Here is a 21,635-nt window from a genome sequence, read left to right as displayed (position 1 = left end):
ATTAATAATTATACGTCCAAATCACTGGAATTAATTGGCAAAATCACTGTAATTAATAATTATACATCCAAATCACTGGAATTAATTGGCAAAATCACTGTAATTAATCCGCTCATCACTAATAATTATACGTCCAAATCACTGGGATTAATTGGCAAGATCACTGTTATTATTAATTATACGTCCAAATCACTGGAATTAATTGGCAAAATCACTGGAATTACACGTCCAAATCACTAGAATAATTTGGCAAGATCACTGTAATTAATAATTATATGTCCAAATCACTGGAATTAATTGGCAAAATCACTGTAATTATACGTCCAAATCACTGGAATTAATTGGCAAAGTCACTGTAATTAATAATTATATGTCCAAATTACTGTAATTAATTGGCAAAATCACTGTAATTAATAATTATACGTCCAAATCACTGGAATTAATTGGCAAAATCACTATAATTATGCGTCCAAATCACTGGAATTAAATGGCAAAATCTTGCTATCGCCTGCCTAGTGAAGTGGAATCTAGATGGGATTTGGTACCTCCATCAATTGTCTAAATCCCATTGCACCAATGGCGGATACCGGACGCACGTTTAACACTAACATAAGTGTCAAGGCCTCAGTTATGAGGGCTTCCATCGTCATGTGAAGCTGAACCACTAGTCATGAACATAGGCCAGGGCCTCAGCCGTTCCTTGCCAGTCCGTGTCATAAATGGCATATTGGCAAGTTTACGTTTCTCCTCAGACCATTTAAATTTCTTTTTTTTGGGGTCTTTTTACTGAACTTTGGCTTTTTGGATTTTACATGCCCTCTACTATCACAATGGGCATCGGCCTTGGCAGACGACGTTGATGGCATTTCATCGTTTATGTCATGGCTAGTTGCAGCAGTTTCAGCACTAGTAGGAAGTGGTTCTTGATCTTTCCCTATTTTATCCTCCAATTTTTTGTTCTCCATTATCTTTCTGGAGTTATATAACACAATATGCGGCACAAGAGAGCGTACCCCTACACCTCATAGGGCAAACACTAAAAATTATTTGGATTAAATATTAATAACTCCTTTATTTGGAGTAAATAATATACAGCACAGGATAGCACCACTGAATTTATATGGCAGCACCACTGGACTGGATTTATATGGAATTATATGGATTTATATGGAATTATACGGCAGGATAACTGGAACTATACGGCAGTATCACGGGAATTATATGGCAGTATCACAGGGATTATACACCAGTATTCTGAGAATTATACGGCTATATCACAGGAATTATACGCCAGTATCTCGTGAATTATACGCTAGTATTCCGAGAATTATATGGCAGTATCACAGGAATTATACGCCAATATCACGGGAATTATATGGCAGTATCACAGGAATTATATGCCAGTATCACAGGAATTATATGGCAGTATCACAGGAATTATATGCCAGTATCACAGGAATTATACGCCAATATCACGGGAATTATATGGCAGTATCACAGGAATTATATGACAGTATCACAGGAATTATATGGCAGTATCACAGGAATTATATGGCAGTATCATAGGAATTATACGCCAGTATTCCGAGAATTATACGGCAGTATCACGGCAATTATATGCCAGTATCATGGGAATTATACGCCAGTAACACTGGATATATGACAGCAGAGGACACCACCACTGTGACTGGTCACTGGACTCATACTGCACAAGACACTTCCCCTGGTCTAATGCAGGACAACACAGCGACACTGAAAGGGACTTATACAGCTACACTGGATATATTGCAGCAGAGGACACCACCACTGTGACTGGTCACTGGACTGATGCTGCACAAGACGCTACCCCTGGTCTGATGCAAGACAACACAGCAAAAATGCAAGGGACGTATACAGCAGTCAGCAGCACTGGGGACATATAGCAGCAGAGGACACCTACACTGTGACTGGCTGGACTGATGCAGCACAATACACTGACTACACTGGACTGGACCGAGCAGCACAACACAGCACAAGACTCGCCACTCCACTTTCCCGCCCCCACACAGACACTGAGGACGGACACACGTCCTCTCACTACACTCTCTATGACTGGAGTGAAAATGGCCGCGACGCGCGGCTCCTTATATGGAATCCAAATCCCGCAAGAATCCGACACCGGGATGATGACATTTTGCCTTGTTCGGGTTTCCGAGTCAGGCGGGAAAACCCGAGCCTGACTCGGAACCGGGCTCAGAGCGTGAAGTCCGGTAGGGTTCGGTTCTCTGAGGACCGAACCCGCTCATCTCTAGCTGGAACTGGTCTGTCAACAAACTGCAATTGCTGGAAGGGTTCTGTACACACTGAAGTCAGTAGGACATTTCAGTGAAGCCGACCACTGCCTCATTCCTCTTATAAAATAGAACGAAAACAACACCACATTTCTGGAGAACCAAATCACACATCTCTAATTAGATTATCGAGGTATCGTCCCTGGTGGGCCAGCAGTGACTTACCTTCTCCTGGTGGCTGCAGAGGCTCCAGCAGCGTTTTACCTGTCAACATTCTGAGAGTGTGAACGCATTGCCTGGATGAGCGAAAAGATGCAGATACCGCACCCATATTTGTTTTCCCCTTTTTCTTAAGGTGGGGCAACAAACTCCCAACTTGCCTCCTGGCGACTGGGATGAACTTACGCCCCTGACACCGACCACATCTGAATTACTCAGAGTTTGCATACAACTGTGTATCATGCCCTACATAACCACAAACTTTATCAGTCTGCAGCATGCAAAACCACAGGAAAATAGCTCAAAACGCATGCAGAACAGGCACCATACATTTACAGTATTATAAGGACAATCATTATTTACTGATTAAGAGGACACAAATGATCCTATGGCACAATAATATTTTCTGAATATATTAAAGACAGAATGTATTAAATGAGCAATATTTTGTATAAATAATGCTAATCGGGACATCAATTATTTGTTAATAGGGGCAATAAACTGTTTTTTTTATCACTGAGGAAACTATTTCTAGTATTTTCTCCCCTTCTCTGCAGTAGATCTATATTAAGTGTGTATTATGCGTTTGTCAGGTATTCTGGTGATTGAACTGCACACAGCAGACAGGAAAAGATGAGCATTGCTTGGCCAGTGGTAAAGTGAGATAATTGGGTATGTGCCCAGATCTTCCATTTACTACTGAGGAACTTCACCCTTCCGGCCCAATAATTACATACATCCACATTAATAATGCAACACATATCAGCATTTGGGGCACACCTTTCCTTGGATTCTGTTTATGTACTCAGTGGAAATAATCTACCTGCAAAGCAAAGAACAGTAGTGCAGATAGAGTTATAGTCCTGCAAAACTAAAGATGATACTTAAATGTCGACACACGGGATCAGTACGTAAAGCCGGCTGCCGGTATCCCGACTGCAGGTGTTAGGGACTAAAGAAAGTACAAGAAAGATATAATAAAACAGAGATATTTAATTTATTTAATCAGACCCCTGGAACTTACAGTATTGGTTATATACAGTATGTGATTCCATGTGTTCCAGTTTTGCTAGGATAGTCCACTGTCAATTTCACTGAAAATTAATATATTCCTATAATTTACAGGAGGATTTGTAATGCACATGGAACCCAGGGTCAAGGGGGGCATACCCTGTGCCCAGAATAGACCTACCGTGTGCAGTACAGCGTGTCCACCTACTGTATCTAATCTACAGGCATACTGTACAACCATTTTTCAGTTAATGGGCAGTATCCAATTACCTAATTGCTTCACCGGGGGCTATCCTATTAGCCCCGGTAAACCGACAGGCAGGCGAAACAAAATCCCAGTAAGTGGCGGCTTTTTTTCTGTATCTTTTTTTTTGAGGGGGGAGGGGTCGCTGTGGAGAAAACACACAGGTTTCACTGAACTTGTGTGTTTTCACACAAAAAAAATATTGCTGAGACATGGGGAAAATTATCAAAAAACTTCAGTTTTTCACTCCTGATATTTCATCGTACCTAGGGCCTAATTCAGATTTGATTGCAGCAGCAAATTTGTTAGCTAATGGGAAAAACCATGGGCCTTATTCAGACCTGATTGCTAGCAGGTGATTTTTGAACTGCTGCGAACAGATAGTCGCCGCCTACAGGGGGAGTGTATTTTAGCTGTGCAGGTGTGCGATCGCGGGATGCGGCCAAGATCCCAACGGACGGAATCCCGGCGGTCGAAATACCGACACCGGGATCCCGACCGGCACAATCCCGACATATTCTTCCCCTGTGGGTGTCTACGACACCCATAGAGGGAGAATAAATTAGTGTGCCGAGCGCGGCGAGCGCAGCGAGCCCGCAAGGGGCTGCGTTGCGCTCGCCCCCCTGTCGGGATTGTGCCAGTCAGGATCCCGGTGTTGGTATTCCGACCGCCGGGATCCCGTCCGGCGGGATTTCGTACTGATCCCGCAATCGCATGTGTAGCAGAGCTGTACAATCAGATCTTGTGCAATCTCTGAGTAGCCCAGGACTAAAGCTGGGTACACACTAATAGATATATCTGCAGATCAATTGATTGGCAGATATATCTATGGACGGATTGAGCAGTGTGTTGAGCATACACACTGCCCGATGCGTCGGGGACTGACGTCATGAACTGGGCGGGCGTGTACACACGCCCACCCAGTTCAGCTGTCAATCACCGCCGGCCGCCGCAGCATGTGTACGGGCGGACGGCCGACCGCCCCGTACACACACAGCGACGAGCCAATATATCGGTAGATATATTGGCCGTCGGCTGTGCTGCGCGGCCGACGCGATACGTCTGTGAACGACGGAGTTCACAGACGTATCGGCCGTACACACTGGCCCACGGTCCCGCGATATATCGGCCGTTCAAGAGAACGGCCGATATATTGACCAGTGTGTACGGGCCTTTACTCAGCCGCTGCGATCACATCAACCTGTCTGGGGCCAGAACTGACATCAGGAACTCTCCCTGCAAACGCTTGGGAACGCCTGCGTTTTTCCAACCACTCCCTGAAAACAGTCAGTTGACACCCACAAACGCCTTCTTCCTGTCAATCTCCTTGCGAACGGCCATGCAAATTGATTTTTTGCACAAACCCATTGCTGTGCGGCGATCTGCTTTGTACCTGTGAGATGCGCCTGCGCATTGCGCTGTATATGCATGCGCAGTTTAGATCTGATTGCAGGCTGTGCGAAAACACAGCCTAGCGATCAGGCCTGAATTAGGCCCCATGTGCACTGCACGTGGGGCAGATATAACATGTGCAGAGAGAATTAGATATGGGTGGGTTATTTATTTTGTTTCTGTGCAGGGTAAATACGGTAGTGTTTAGTTTCCTTTCGTGGAGAGGTCCTTTCCCATAAACCCCTGGGACCATGTCACAAACTATTTGGAATAGTAACCTGTGGCGAGCGAAGCGGAACGAGACACCGAGCCCAAAGCGTGGCGAGCGAAGCGAGCCCGCGAGGGTCAAGTGGTGGATACAAAAAAAAAATAACCTCAAACAAACAAAGAACAGAGAAAACATTTAGGTGCTGTAAGGGTGGATGTTCTATCCAGCTCTCTCGTTATGTCACTTCCTGGTCCTGATTACGAAGGGAGCATAGATACAACCGCGTAAATACTGGCTGCTTTATTTCGACACTGCAATTTAGATTTCAGTTTGACCACACCCCACCCACATCTAACTCTCTCTGCACATGTTATATCGCCCCCCCCCCTGCAGTGCACATGGTTTTGCCAGTTAGCTAACAAATTTGCTGCTGTGATCAGATCTGAATTAGGCCCCTAATTGGATACCCCCCTATTTTGAAAGATGGCTCAGGTCTTAGCAAAGACTTGGGTACTGTTCCAGACCCTTTGTTTCCTTCTGCACATGCGCCATCTTCCTGAAAATATTGATCGAAGATTTTTGCTACCGTCATAAAGGGGAGGGGCCACTGCTTGGAGGGGGCACTGCTGCACACGGACCCCAACTGAAGTACAGCATACAGGGGCAGATGTATTAAGCCTGGAGAAATGATAAAGCAGTGATAAGTGCAAGGTGATATCGCACCAGCCAATCACCTCCAATATGTAAATTGTCAGTTAGGAGCTTATTGGCTGGTGCGTTATCACTGCTTTATCACTTCTCCAGGCTTAATACATCTGCCCCACAGTTCCTGCAACTGTTTTACTAAATTTGGGATCCTGAAGGAAGTATGACATGGACTGTATGAGGGTCACATGGGTCACATAGTGCCCTATAATTTTTATTTTTTGAAATTATGAATGAAATGAAATTGAATAAGAGTAATGAAACAGTCACAGCCATTACAACATTGTTCTTTTATTTTAATGCTGCATAGGGGTCATTGCGAGTTGATCACTCGCTAACAGTTTTTAGCAGCCGTGCAAACGCATTGTTGCCACCCACTGGGAGTGTATTTTCGCTTTGCAGAAGTGCTAACGCTTGTGCAGCAGAGCGCCTGCATAATCTTTTTGTGCAAAACAAGACCAGCCCTGTAGTTACTCTTCGTGTGCATTGATTCTAACGACAGAGGAATGCCTTTTGACGTCACACACCCGCCCAGCGAACGCCCAGCCACGCCTGCGTTTTTTCTGCCACACCTGCGTTTTTTCTGCCACGCCTGCGTTTTTTGAAGCACTTCCTGAAAATGGTCAGTTGACACCCAGAAACCCCCACTTCCTGTCAATCTTCCTGCGTTCGGCCGTGCGCCAGGAATGTTCGTTATGTGCAATCCCACAATGCTCATTGTACCTGTACGACGCGCCTGCACATTGCGGTGCATACGCATGCACAGAAATGCTGATTTTTAGCCTGATCGCTGCGCTGCGAACAATGGCAGCTAGCGATCAACTCGGAATGACCCAGGGACGTGCAGTCAGGTGAGGCAGTGCCTCCCCTGTCATAAATGATTATAATAATATAAAGCACATACTTATGACTAGTGATGTGCACCGGAAATTTTTCGGGTTTTGTGTTTTGGTTTTGGGTTCAGTTCCGCGGCCGTGTTTTGGGTTCGGACGCGTTTTGGTAAAACCTCACCGAAATTTTTTTGTCAGATTCGGGTGTGTTTTGGATTCGGGTGTTTTTTTCAAAAAACCCTAAAAAACAGCTTAAATCATAGAATTTGGGGGTCATTTTGATCCCATAGTATTATTAACCTCAATAACCATAATTTCCACTCATTTTCAGTCTATTCTGAACACCTCACACCTCACAATATTATTTTTAGTCCTAAAATTTGCACCGAGGTCGCTGGATGGCTAAGCTAAGCGACCCAAGTGGCCGATACAAACACCTGGCCCATCTAGGAGTGGCACTGCAGTGTCAGGCAGGATGGCCCTTCCAAAAAACACTCCCCAAACAGCACATGACGCAAAGAAAAAAAGAGGCGCACCAAGGTCGCTGTGTGACTAAGCTAAGCGACACAAGTGGCCGACACAAACACCTGGCCCATCTAGGAGTGGCACTGCAGTGTCACGCAGAATGGCCCTTCAAAAAAATACTCCCCAAACAGCACATGATGCAAAGAAAAAAAGAGGCGCAATGAGGTAGCTGTGTGACTAAGATAAGCGACCCAAGTGGCCAACACAAACATCTGGCCCATCTAGGAGTGGCACTGCAGTGTCACGCAGGATGGCCCTTCAAAAAAATACTCCCCAAACAGCACATGATGCAAAGAAAAATGAAAGAAAAAAGAGGTGCAAGATGGAATTGTCCTTGGGCCCTCCCACCCACCCTTATGTTGTATAAACAGGACATGCACACTTTAACGAACCCATCATTTCAGTGACAGGGTCTGCCACACGACTGTGACTGAAATGACTGGTTGGTTTGGGCCCCCACCAAAAAAGAAGCAATCAATCTCTCCTTGCACAAACTGGCTCTATGTTAGGCGCCGTGGTCCGCGATGTCCTCGCAGCCCGGCGCCTAGCAACTAGGGACGCCGAGCGTGCTAGCCGCCGGGTCCCTAGCAACGTTGGGACGCCGTGCGCGCTGAGCCGCCGGCTCCCTAGCAACGCTGGGACGCCGGGCGCGCTGAGCCACCTGGACCCTAGCAACGGGGATGCCACGGGCGGACCGCGCTCCCCGTTGCAGGGTGAATCAAGTTAACCACACATACACTTGTCTTCTGGTCGTGCAGCAAGGCAGCTGCACGGCATTTATGCTAATCAGGCTCTGAACATCTGATTGGAGGACTCCCTGCTAAATACCTTCTCAGTGCTTCACACAGACGCCGGTAATAGCTTCCTGCATGCTGCTTAGGTTTGCTGAACGTCTGTTCCAATCCTGCTGTGTCCGGTCATTCCTGTCCTCAGAGTTCCTGAATCTTGGAGTTGTCATCTCATCCCAAGGAGTCTTCAGGTCCTCAATTGCCCGCAATAGTCGCCAGAGGATCTCGTGTGGTTTTCGTGAGTTGCAGCTCTGCCGCGTGCTGCGGCCTAGCCCGCTTCATTTTGTATTCTGTTTCGGAGCATTTGCGGAGGTTTCCGCTTCCACAAGTCCTCTCCGGAACTCGGCGGTGCCGGGTAGGAGAGTGGACAAGTGGGTATTTTGGTTGTCCTTTTCCCTGGCGGTTTTTCCGCACATATTCTAGTTTTAGGTTAGTTTGTAGCCCCTGGCTTTGTTGCTTAGTTAGAGGGCCCCTTGTTATCACCCTGTCTCGGATTTCTCTTTGTCTCCCATTAAGACCTGAGGGGGCATCGGAGTTGGGCAGACATAATCCGCCCTTCAAACGCGGCTGCCATGGGCTCAAGCAACCATAGTCTCGCAAGAGATTTCTGACAGCACGGGCGAGACAACGGAGTTAGGGCGCCAGCCGCCAGGGGCTATTCCCGTTCCCGCTCCCTTTCCCAGCATTACGTTCCAGTGCTCAGGTCCTTGCTATAAGATCTCCCCAGACCAGAGTGCTGGAATCATAACATTATTACCGGCCATACCAAAACTTAAAATTAAACGGGGTTTAATTTTTTCTCATTCTGTTTTTGTGAGAGTTTATCGGCCTCATGAATCCGACAGGTTTAGGGCCAAATCCCGGTCAGCTCTTAGTCAACCAGATTCAAGAACTTACTCAGATGGTTCAGGATCTTTCTCTTCGGGTGAGATCTAGAGATGAGCGCCTGAAATTTTTCGGGTTTTGTGTTTTGGTTTTGGGTTCGGTTCCGCGGCCGTGTTTTGGGTTCGAACGCGTTTTGGCAAAACCTCACCGAATTTTTTTTGTCGGATTCGGGTGTGTTTTGGATTCGGGTGTTTTTTTCAAAAAACACTAAAAAACAGCTTAAATCATAGAATTTGGGGGTCATTTTGATCCCAAAGTATTATTAACCTCAAAAACCATAATTTACACTCATTTTCAGTCTATTCTGAATACCTCACACCTCACAATATTATTTTTAGTCCTAAAATTTGCACCGAGGTCGCTGTGTGAGTAAGATAAGCGACCCTAGTGGCCGACACAAACACCGGGCCCATCTAGGAGTGGCACTGCAGTGTCACGCAGGATGTCCCTTCCAAAAAACCCTCCCCAAACAGCACATGACGCAAAGAAAAAAAGAGGCGCAATGAGGTAGCTGTGTGAGTAAGATTAGCGACCCTAGTGGCCGACACAAACACCGGGCCCATCTAGGAGTGGCACTGCAGTGTCACGCAGGATGGCCCTTCCAAAAAACCCTCCCCAAACAGCACATGACGCAAAGAAAAAAAGAGGCGCAATGAGGTAGCTGTGTGAGTAAGATTAGCGACCCTAGTGGCCGACACAAACACCGGGCCCATCTAGGAGTGGCACTGCAGTGTCACGCAGGATGTCCCTTCCAAAAAACCCTCCCCAAACAGCACATGACGCAAAGAAAAAAAGAGGCGCAATGAGGTAGCTGTGTGAGTAAGATTAGCGACCCTAGTGGCCGACACAAACACCGGGCCCATCTAGGAGTGGCACTGCAGTGTCACGCAGGATGTCCCTTCCAAAAAACCCTCCCCAAACAGCACATGACGCAAAGAAAAAAAGAGGCGCAATGAGGTAGCTGACTGTGTGAGTAAGATTAGCGACCCTAGTGGCTGACACAAACACCGGGCCCATTTAGGAGTGGCACTGCAGTGTCACGCAGGATGTCCCTTCCAAAAAACCCTCCCCAATCAGCACATGATGCAAAGAAAAAGAAAAGAAAAAAGAGGTGCAAGATGGAATTGTCCTTGGGCCCTCCCACCCACCCTTATGTTGTATAAACAAAACAGGACATGCACACTTTAACCAACCCATCATTTCAGTGACAGGGTCTGCCACACGACTGTGACTGATATGACGGGTTGGTTTGGACCCCCCCCAAAAAAGAAGCAATTAATCTCTCCTTGCACAAACTGGCTCTACAGAGGCAAGATGTCCACCTCATCTTCACCCTCCGATATATCACCGTGTACATCCCCCTCCTCACAGATTATCAATTCGTCCCCACTGGAATCCACCATCTCAGCTCCCTGTGTACTTTGTGGAGGCAATTGCTGCTGGTCAATGTCTCCGCGGAGGAATTGATTATAATTCATTTTAATGAACATCATCTTCTCCACATTTTCTGGATGTAACCTCGTACGCCGATTGCTGACAAGGTGAGCGGCGGCACTAAACACTCTTTCGGAGTACACACTTGTGGGAGGGCAACTTAGGTAGAATAAAGCCAGTTTGTGCAAGGGCCTCCAAATTGCCTCTTTTTCCTGCCAGTATAAGTACGGACTGTGTGACGTGCCTACTTGGATGCGGTCACTCATATAATCCTCCACCATTCTATCAATGTTGAGAGAATCATATGCAGTGACAGTAGACGACATGTCCGTAATCGTTGTCAGGTCCTTCAGTCCGGACCAGATGTCAGCATCAGCAGTCGCTCCAGACTGCCCTGCATCACCGCCAGCGGGTGGGCTCGGAATTCTGAGCCTTTTCCTCGCACCCCCAGTTGCGGGAGAATGTGAAGGAGGAGATGTTGACAGGTCGCGTTCCGCTTGACTTGACAATTTTGTCACCAGCAGGTCTTTCAACCCCAGCAGACTTGTGTCTGCCGGAAAGAGAGATCCAAGGTAGGCTTTAAATCTAGGATCGAGCACGGTGGCCAAAATGTAGTGCTCTGATTTCAACAGATTGACCACCCGTGAATCCTTGTTAAGCGAATTAAGGGCTCCATCCACAAGTCCCACATGCCTAGCGGAATCGCTCCGTGTTAGCTCCTCCTTCAATGTCTCCAGCTTCTTCTGCAAAAGCCTGATGAGGGGAATGACCTGACTCAGGCTGGCAGTGTCTGAACTGACTTCACGTGTGGCAAGTTCAAAGGGCATCAGAACCTTGCACAACGTTGAAATCATTCTCCACTGCGCTTGAGACAGGTGCATTCCACCTACTATATCGTGCTCAATTGTATAGGCTTGAATGGCCTTTTGCTGCTCCTCCAACCTCTGAAGCATATAGAGGGTTGAATTCCACCTCGTTACCACTTCTTGCTTCAGATGATGGCAGGGCAGGTTCAGTAGTTTTTGGTGGTGCTCCAGTCTTCTGTACGTGGTGCCTGTACGCCGAAAGTGTCCCGCAATTCTTCTGGCCACCGACAGCATCTCTTGCACGCCCCTGTCGTTTTTTAAAAAATTCTGCACCACCAAATTCAAGGTATGTGCAAAACATGGGACGTGCTGGAATTTGCCCATATTTAATGCACACACAATATTGCTGGCGTTGTCCGATGCCACAAATCCACAGGAGAGTCCAATTGGGGTAAGTCATTCCGCGATGATCTTCCTCAGTTGCCGTAAGAGGTTTTCAGCTGTGTGCGTATTCTGGAAACCGGTGATACAAAGCGTAGCCTGCCTAGGAAAGAGTTGGCGTTTGCGAGATGCTGCTACTGGTGCCGCCGCTGCTGTTCTTGCGGCGGGAGTCCATACATCTACCCAGTGGGCTGTCACTGTCATATAGTCCTGACCCTGCCCTGCTCCACTTGTCCACATGTCCGTGGTTAAGTGGACATTGGGTACAGCTGCATTTTTTAGGACACTGGTGACTCTTTTTCTGAGGTCTGTGTACATTTTCGGTATCGCCTGCCTAGAGAAATGGAACCTAGATGGTATTTGGTACCGGGGACACAGTACCTCCAACAAGTCTCTAGTTGGCTCTGCAGTAATGATGGATACCGGAACCACGTTTCTCACCACCCAGGATGCCAAGGCTTCAGTTATCCGCTTTGCAGTAGGATGACTGCTGTGATATTTCATCTTCCTCGCAAAGGACTGTTGAACAGTCAATTGCTTACTGGAAGTAGTACAAGTGGGCTTACGACTTCCCCTCTGGGATGACCATCGACTCCCAGCGGCAACAACAGCAGCGCCAGCAGCAGTAGGCGTTACACGCAAGGATGCATCGGAGGAATCCCAGGCAGGAGAGGACTCGTCAGAATTGCCAGTGACATGGCCTGCAGGACTATTGGCATTCCTGGGGAAGGAGGAAATTGACACTGAGGGAGTTGGTGGGGTGGTTTGCGTGAGCTTGGTTACAAGAGGAAGGGATTTACTGGTCAGTGGACTGCTTCCGCTGTCACCCAAAGTTTTTGAACTTGTCACTGACTTATTATGAATGCGCTGCAGGTGACGTATAAGGGAGGATGTTCCGAGGTGGTTAACGTCCTTACCCCTACTTATTACAGCTTGACAAAGGGAACACACGGCTTGACACCTGTTGTCCGCATTTCTGGTGAAATACCTCCACACCGAAGAGCTGATTTTTTTGGTATTTTCACCTGGCATGTCAACGGCCATATTCCTCCCACGGACAACAGGTGTCTCCCCGGGTGCCTGACTTAAACAAACCACCTCACCATCAGAATCCTCCTGGTCAATTTCCTCCCCAGCGCCAGCAACACCCATATCCTCCTCATCCTGGTGTACTTCAACACTGACATCTTCAATCTGACTATCAGGAACTGGACTGCGGGTGCTCCTTCCTGCACTTGCAGGGGGCGTGCAAATGGTGGAAGGCGCATGCTCTTCACGTCCAGTGTTGGGAAGGTCAGGCATCGCAACCGACACAATTGGACTCTCCTTGTGGATTTGGGATTTCGAAGAATGCACAGTTCTTTGCTGTGCTGCTTTTGCCAGCTTGAGTCTTTTCATTTTTCTAGCGAGAGGCTGAGTGCTTCCATCCTCATGTGAAGCTGAACCACTAGCCATGAACATAGGCCAGGGCCTCAGCCGTTCCTTGCCACTCCGTGTCGTAAATGGCATATTGGCAAGTTTACGCTTCTCCTCCGACAATTTTATTTTAGGTTTTGGAGTCCTTTTTTTTCTGATATTTGGTGTTTTGGATTTGACATGCTCTGTACTATGACATTGGGCATCGGCCTTGGCAGACGACGTTGCTGGCATTTCATCGTCTCGGCCATGACTAGTGGCAGCAGCTTCAGCACGAGGTGGAAGTGGATCTTGATCTTTCCCTAATTTTGGAACCTCAACATTTTTGTTCTCCATATTTTAATAGGCACAACTAAAAGGCACCTCAGGTAAACAATGGAGATGGATACTAGTATACAATTATGGACTGCCTGCCGAGTGCAGACACAGAGGTAGCCACAGCCGTGAACTACCGTACTGTACTGTGTCTGCTGCTAATATAGACTGGTTGATAAAGAGATGTCTATGTAACTATGTATGTATAAAGAAGAAAGAAAAAAAAACCACGGTTAGGTGGTATACAATTATGGACGGACTGCCTGCCGAGTGCAGACACAGAGGTAGCCACAGCCGTGAACTACCGTACTGTACTGTGTCTGCTGCTAATATAGACTGGTTGATAAAGAGATGTCTATGTAACTATGTATGTATAAAGAAGAAAGAAAAAAAAACCACGGTTAGGTGGTATACAATTATGGACGGACTGCCTGCCGAGTGCAGACACAGAGGTAGCCACAGCCGTGAACTACCGTACTGTACTGTGTCTGCTGCTAATATAGACTGGTTGATAAAGAGATGTCTATGTAACTATGTATGTATAAAGAAGAAAGAAAAAAAAACCACGGTTAGGTGGTATACAATTATGGACGGACTGCCTGCCGAGTGCAGACACAGAGGTAGCCACAGCCGTGAACTACCGTACTGTACTGTGTCTGCTGCTAATATAGACTGGTTGATAAAGAGATGTCTATGTAACTATGTATGTATAAAGAAGAAAGAAAAAAAAACCACGGTTAGGTGGTATACAATTATGGACGGACTGCCTGCCGAGTGCAGACACAGAGGTAGCCACAGCCGTGAACTACCGTACTGTACTGTGTCTGCTGCTAATATAGACTGGTTGATAAAGAGATGTCGTAGTAGTATGTATGTATAAAGAAGAAAAAAAAAACACGGTTAGGTGGTATACAATTATGGACGGACTGCCTGCCGAGTGCAGACACAGAGGTAGCCACAGCCGTGAACTACCGTACTGTGTCTGCTGCGACTGGATGATAAATGATATAAAAAATATATATATATCACTACTGCAGCCGGACAGGTATATATTATATATTATATAATGACGGACCTGCTGGACACTGTCTGTCAGCAGAATGAGTTTTATTTTTATAGAATAAAAAAAACAACAACACACAAGTGAAGTCACACGACGAGTGTTTAACTTTTTCAGGCAATCACAATATAAGTATACTACTAACTATACTGGTGGTCAGTGTGGTCAGGTCACTGGTCAGTCACACTGGCAGTGGCACTCCTGCAGCAAAAGTGTGCACTGTTTAATTTTAATATAATATTATGTACTCCTGGCTCCTGCTATAACCTATAACTGGCACTGCAGTGCTCCCCAGTCTCCCCCACAATTATAAGCTGTGTGAGCTGAGCAGTCAGACAGATATATAATATATATAGATGATGCAGCACACTCGGCTGAGCCTGAGCAGTGCACACAGATATGGTATGCGACTGAGTCACTGTGTGTATCGCTTTTTTCAGGCAGAGAACGGATATATTAAATAAACTGCACTGTCTGGTGGTCACTCACTATATAATATTATGTACTCCTGGCTCCTGCTATAACCTATAACTGGCACTGCAGTGCTCCCCAGTCTCCCCCACAATTATAAGCTGTGTGAGCTGAGCAGTCAGACAGATATATAATATATATATATAGATGATGCAGCACACTGGGCTGAGCCTGAGCAGTGCACACAGATATGGTATGTGACTGAGTCACTGTGTGTATCGCTTTTTTCAGGCAGAGAACGGATATATTAAATAAACTGCACTGTCTGGTGGTCACTCACTATATAATATTATGTACTCCTGGCTCCTGCTATAACCTATAACTGGCACTGCAGTGCTCCCCAGTCTCCCCCACAATTATAAGCTGTGTGAGCTGAGCAGTCAGACAGATATATAATATATATAGATGATGCAGCACACTGGGCTGAGCCTGAGCAGTGCACACAGATATGGTATGTGACTGAGTCACTGTGTGTATCGCTTTATTCAGGCAGAGAACGGATATATTAAATAAACTGCACTGTCTGGTGGTCACTCACTAGTAAACTCTCTGCACTCTCTACACTTCTACAGTACTCCTCCTAGTCCTAAACTCCAGTAAATCTCTCTCTCTTATAATCTAAATGGAGAGGACGCCAGCCACGTCCTCTCCCTATCAATCTCAATGCACGTGTGAAAATGGCGGCGACGCGCGGCTCCTTATATAGAATCCGAGTCTCGCGATAGAATCCGAGCCTCGCGAGAATCCGACAGCGTCATGATGACGTTCGGGCGCGCTCGGGTTAACCGAGCAAGGCGGGAAGATCCGAGTCGCTCGGACCCGTGAAAAAAAACATGAAGTTCGTGCGGGTTCGGATTCAGAGAAACCGAACCCGCTCATCTCTAGTGAGATCGCAGGAAGATCTTTTGCGAGCCTCCCCGAAGGTAGTCCCTGAACCAAAGATGCATTTGCCCGACCGTTTTTCCGGTGACAGAAAATATTTTTTTAATTTTAAAGAATCCTGTAAGCTTTATTTTCGTTTAAGACCTACATCCTCTGGTACCGAATCTCAGCGGGTTGGGATTATTATTTCTTTACTCCAGGGGGATCCTCAGACCTGGGCATTTGGTTTAAAAGCTGAGGATCCTGCGTTGTTATCTGTAGACGCCTTTTTTAAGTCATTAGGGCTCTTGTATGATGACCCAGATAGAGAGGCGTCCGCTGAGAGTCATCTGCGCGCTCTCAAACAAGGTAGAAATCCAGCGGAGGTTTATTGTACCGAGTTTCGCCGTTGGTCGAACGACTGTGGCTGGAATGACCAGGCGCTGCGCAGTCAGTTTCGCCTCGGTTTATCTGAATTTATTAAAGACAGTCTCCTCCAGTACCCCGCTCCTGAGACTCTCGATAAACTCATGGAGCTTGCTATAAAGATTGATCGTCGTCTCCGAGAGCGGAGGGCTGAAAGAGGAACAACTGTAAGGTCTAGTCCTTGTGTTTATACCTTCCCAGAGGACGTCGAGGAGCCCATGCAGATAGGTCTCTCCCGGCTGTCTCCTGAGGAAAGAACCAGAAGACAAAAATCCGGTCTTTGTTTGTACTGTGGGGATAAGGGACATTTTGCTCGTAACTGCCCGAACAAGTCGGGAAACGCTCTGACCAGGTGAATGGTGAGGGGGTTCACTTAGGTCTGCAGCTTATCTCCTCAAACAACTCTCTATTAGTCCCTGTTAAGGTTTCCTTTGGCAGCCTCAGTTCTTTGGTGTCGGCTTTTGTCGACAGTGGAGCTGCAGGAAACTTTATGGATTTAACTTGGGCTAAGGCCTTAGGCATTCCACATTTACCGTTAGATAGATGTATCACCATGCACGGCTTAGATGGGGGTCCGCTTTCCAATGGGGTAATTACTCACCGTACACCTCCAGTAGTACTTACAGTAGGAGCCTTACATTCTGAAGATATTGAATTCTACCTTACACATTGCCCGGCAGTTCCTGTTGTTTTGGGTCACCCGTGGCTTGCCTTTCATAATCCCACCATTGATTGGCGGTCCGGGGAGATTTCCCAATGGGGTACTTTTTGTGTTAAAGAATGTATTTCGTATCCAGTCAGAGTTGCAGCAGTCGTCCAGAGCTCATTTCTGTGGAATACCAGGAGTTTGCCGATGTCTTCTCCAAAGGCAATGCGGACATTCTGCCTCCCCATCGGCCCTATGATTGTGCAATTGAACTAGTTCCAGGTGCCACTTTGCCTAAGGGGAGATTATATGCCTTGTCCGGGCCAGAAACCACGGCCATGAATAATTATATTCAGGAAAGCCTAAAGAAGGGATTTATTAGACCATCGAAATCTCCTTTAAGTGCTGGTTTTTTCTTTGTGGAGAAAAAAGATGGCTCGCTTAGACCATGCATTGATTTTAGGGCTCTGAATAAGATCTCCGTTAAAAACACCTATCCTTTGCCGTTAATTTCTGTGCTTTTTGATCAGTTACGTTCCGCCGTGATTTTTTCTAAAATTGACCTTAGGGGAGCTTACAACCTCATCCGAATTAAATCTGGGGATGAGTGGAAGACGGCTTTCAGCACTCAGTCGGGTCACTATGAATACCTGGTGATGCCGTTCGGCCTGTCAAATGCTCCGGCAGTTTTTCAAGACCTCATTAACGATGTTCTCCGTGACTTCCTAGGGAAATTCGTGGTCGTTTATTTAGACGACATCTTGATTTTTTCTGAATCGATGGAACAACATGTTACCCAGGTGCATCTGGTTCTTCAAAAGTTACGTGAGAATCATTTATATGCCAAGCTGGAGAAGTGTGATTTTCACATCACAGAAGTATCTTTTTTAGGGTACATAATTTCTCCCCAGGGATTTTCCATGGAACCGAAGAAGCTCCAGGCCATCCTTAATTGGGCGCAACCACTAATTTAGAAGCAATTCAGCGCTTTTTAGGGTTTGTGAATTATTATAGGCGGTTCATTCATTCTTTTTCTGACCTGGTTGCTCCCATAGTAGCTCTGACTAAAAAAGGAGCGGATCCTTCCAATTGGTCGCATGAAGCTGAGTTGTCTTTCCAGGCCTTGAAACAAGCCTTTGTCTCGGCTCCTGTCCTCAGACATCCTAATCCGGAATTGCCCTTTATTGTGGAGGTTGATGCCTCAGAGGTTGGAGTGGGGGCTGTCCTTTCTCAAGAAGATCCGGAGTCTCTGGAGTTACATCCTTGTGCCTTTATGTCCAGGAAATTCTCCTCCGCTGAATCCAACTATGACGTTGGTAATCGGGAGTTACTGGCAGTAAAATGGGCTTTCGAGGAATGGAGGCATTGGCTGGAGGGAGCTAGACATACTATTTCGGTTTTAACTGACCATAAGAACCTGCAATATATTGAATCCGCTAAACGGCTTAATGCTCGGCAGGCACGTTGGGCATTATTTTTTACTCGTTTCAGGTTTATCATCACTTTCAGGCCTGGTTCCAAGAATACGAAAGCTGATGCCCTGTCACGTAGCTTTCTTCCGGTTCACAATAGCAATCCTGTTGTTACCCCCATAGTTCCATCTTCGGTCATCCGGGCAGGCCTCACACAGGATTTATTTACCCAGTTAAACCAGCTTCAACACCAAGCTCCTAGACTTACTCCTGCTGGTCGTCTTTATGTCCCTGAATTTTTGAGAGCCACTGTTTTAACTGAGTTTCATGACAACAAAGTCTCAGGGCATCCGGGTATCACTAAGACCTTGGAGTTAGTCTCTCGCTCAGTGTGGTGGCCTAGTCTTTCTAAAGACGTTAAGGAATTCGTCCATTCCTGTCAGGTTTGTGCACAGCATAAGGTTCCTCGTTCGTTGCCTATCGGGCAACTCATGCCTTTAACTGTTCCTCTCAGGCCATGGTCTCAGATCTCCATGGATTTCGTGGTTGACCTTCCCCTTTCAGCCGGATTCCGAGTCATTTGGGTGGTAGTGGACCGTTTTAGTAAAATGGCTCATTTTATTGCTCTTCCCCGATTGCCTTCTGCTCAAGGGTTGGCAGTTTTGTTCCTCCGTCATGTGTTCAGGCTTCATGGTTTGCCCACTGATATTGTTTCTGATCGGGGTCCACAATTCATCGCACAATTCTGGAAACGTTTTTGTGCCTCATTGAAGATGAAACTGTCTTTAACATCTGGTTATCACCCACAGTCTAACGGGCAAACCGAACGAGTCAACCAGTCATTAAAACAATATTTACGTTTGTATTCAGCCAAACTCCAGAATGATTGGTCCGAGTTTCTCCCTTTGGCTGAATTTGCTTATAATAACTCTTGTCATTCCTCCACCAAAGAGTCTCCATTCTTTTCAGTTTTTGGTTTTCACCCCAGAGCCAATTCTTTTTTTCATCATTCTCCAGTCTCCTCGCTGACCTTAACCTCCCATCTCAGAGCAATTTGGAGAAAAGTGCACCTTGCTCTCAGAAAAGCGGCCTTCCGAGAGAAGAAATTTTCTGACAGGCTCCGACGTCCTTGCACTTTTAAGGTGGGAGATAAGGTGTGGTTGTCTACTCGCAACATCAAGCTTCGACAATCCTCGGCTAGACTGGGACCCAAATTTATTGGACCGTTTCTTATTATTAAGAAGGTCAACCCAGTTGCCTTTCGGCTACGTTTACCAAGATCTCTCAGAATTGGAAATACTTTTCACTGTTCCCTGTTGAAACAATATGTTTCTTCCAGTAGATTTCCTCGGAGGATCTCTCAGGGTAGATCTCCAGTGGATGTGCAGGGACAACAGGAGTTCTTGGTAGAGAAAGTTCTTGATTCTAGAATGTCCCGGGGTCGGCTTTATTTTTTGGTTCATTGGAAAGGCTATGGTCCGGAGGAAAGGTCTTGGGTCCTGGATAAGGATCTTCATGCCCCTAAACTCAAGAGAGCATTTTTTCTTGAATTTCCTCAGAAACCTGGCTTTAGGGGTTCGTTGACCCCTCCTCAAAGGGGGGGTACTGTAGGCGCCGTGGTCCGCGATGTCCTCGCAGCCCGGCGCCTAGCAACTAGGGACGCCGAGCGTGCTAGCCGCCGGGTCCCTAGCAACGCTGGGACGCCGTGCGCGCTGAGCCGCCGGCTCCCTAGCAACGCTGGGACACCGGGCGCGCTGAGCCGCCTTGACCCTAGCAACGGGGACGCCACGGGTGGACCGCGCTCCCCGTTGCAGGGTCAATCAAGTTAACCACACATACACTTGTCTTCTGGTCGTGCAGCAAGGCAGCTGCACGCCATTTATGCTAATCAGGCTCTGAACATCTGATTGGAGGACTCCCTGCTAAATACCTTCTCAGTGCTTCACACAGACACCGGTAATAGCTTCCTGCATGCTGCTTAGGTTTGCCTAACGTCTGTTCCAGTCCTGCTGTGTCCGGTCATTCCTGTCCTCAGAGTTCATGAATCTTGGAGTTGTCATCTCATCCCAAGGAGTCTTCTGGTCCTCAATTGCCCGCAATAGTCGCCAGAGGATCTCGTGTGGTTTTCGTTAGTTGCGGCTCTGCCGCGTGCTGCGGCCTAGCCCGCTTCATTTTGTATTCTGTTTCGGAGCATTTGCGGAGGTTTCTGCTTCCACAAGTCCTCTCCGGAACTCGGCGGTGCCGGGTAGGAGAGTGGACAAGTGGGTATTTTGGTTGTCCTTTTCCCTGGCGGTTTTTCCGCACATATTCTAGTTTTAGGTTAGTTTGTAGCCCCTGGCTTTGTTGCTTAGTTAGAGGGCCCCTTGTTATCACCCTGTCTCGGATTTCTCTTTGTCTCCCATTAAGACCTGAGGGGGCATCGGAGTTGGGCAGACGTAATCCGCCCTTCAAACGCGGCTGCCATGGGCTCAAGCAACCATAGTCTCGCAAGAGATTTCTGACAGCACGGGCGAGACAACGGAGTTAGGGCGCATGGGGCTATTCCCGTTCCCGCTCCCTTTCCCAGCATTACGTTCCAGTGCTCAGGTCCTTGCTATAAGATCTTCCCAGACCAGAGTGCTGGAATCATAACACTCTACAGAGGCAAGATGTCCGCCTCCTCCTCATCATCCGATTCATCACCCCTTTCACTGTGTACATCCCCCTCCTCACAGATTATTAATTCGTCCCCACTGGAATCCACCATCTCAGGTCCCGTGTACTTTCTGGAGGCAATTGCTGCTGGTGAATGTCTCCACGGAGGAATTGATTATAATTAATTTTAATGAACATCATCTTCTCCACATTTTCTGGAAGTAACCTCGTACGCCGATTGCTGACAAGGTGAGCGGCTACACTAAACACTCTTTCGGAGTACACACTGGAGGGAGGGCAACTTAGGTAGAATAAAGCCAGTTTCTGCAAGGGCCTCCAAATTGCCTCTTTTTCCTGCCAGTATACGTACGGACTGTCTGACGTGCCTACTTGGATGCGGTCACTCATATAATCCTCCACCATTCTTTCAATGGTGAGAGAATCATATGCAGTGACAGTAGACGACATGTCAGTAATCGTTGGCAGGTCCTTCAGTCCGGACCAGATGTCAGCACTCGCTCCAGACTGCCCTGCATCACCGCCAGCGGGTGGGCTCGGAATTCTTAGCCTTTTCCTCGCACCCCCAGTTGCGGGAGAATGTGAAGGAGGAGCTGTTGACGGGTCACGTTCCGCTTG

This window comes from Pseudophryne corroboree, chromosome 6 (assembly GCF_028390025.1).
Source record: "Pseudophryne corroboree isolate aPseCor3 chromosome 6, aPseCor3.hap2, whole genome shotgun sequence".
In the NCBI taxonomy this organism is placed as follows: domain Eukaryota; kingdom Metazoa; phylum Chordata; class Amphibia; order Anura; family Myobatrachidae; genus Pseudophryne; species Pseudophryne corroboree.
This window is presented reverse-complemented; position numbering follows the sequence as displayed.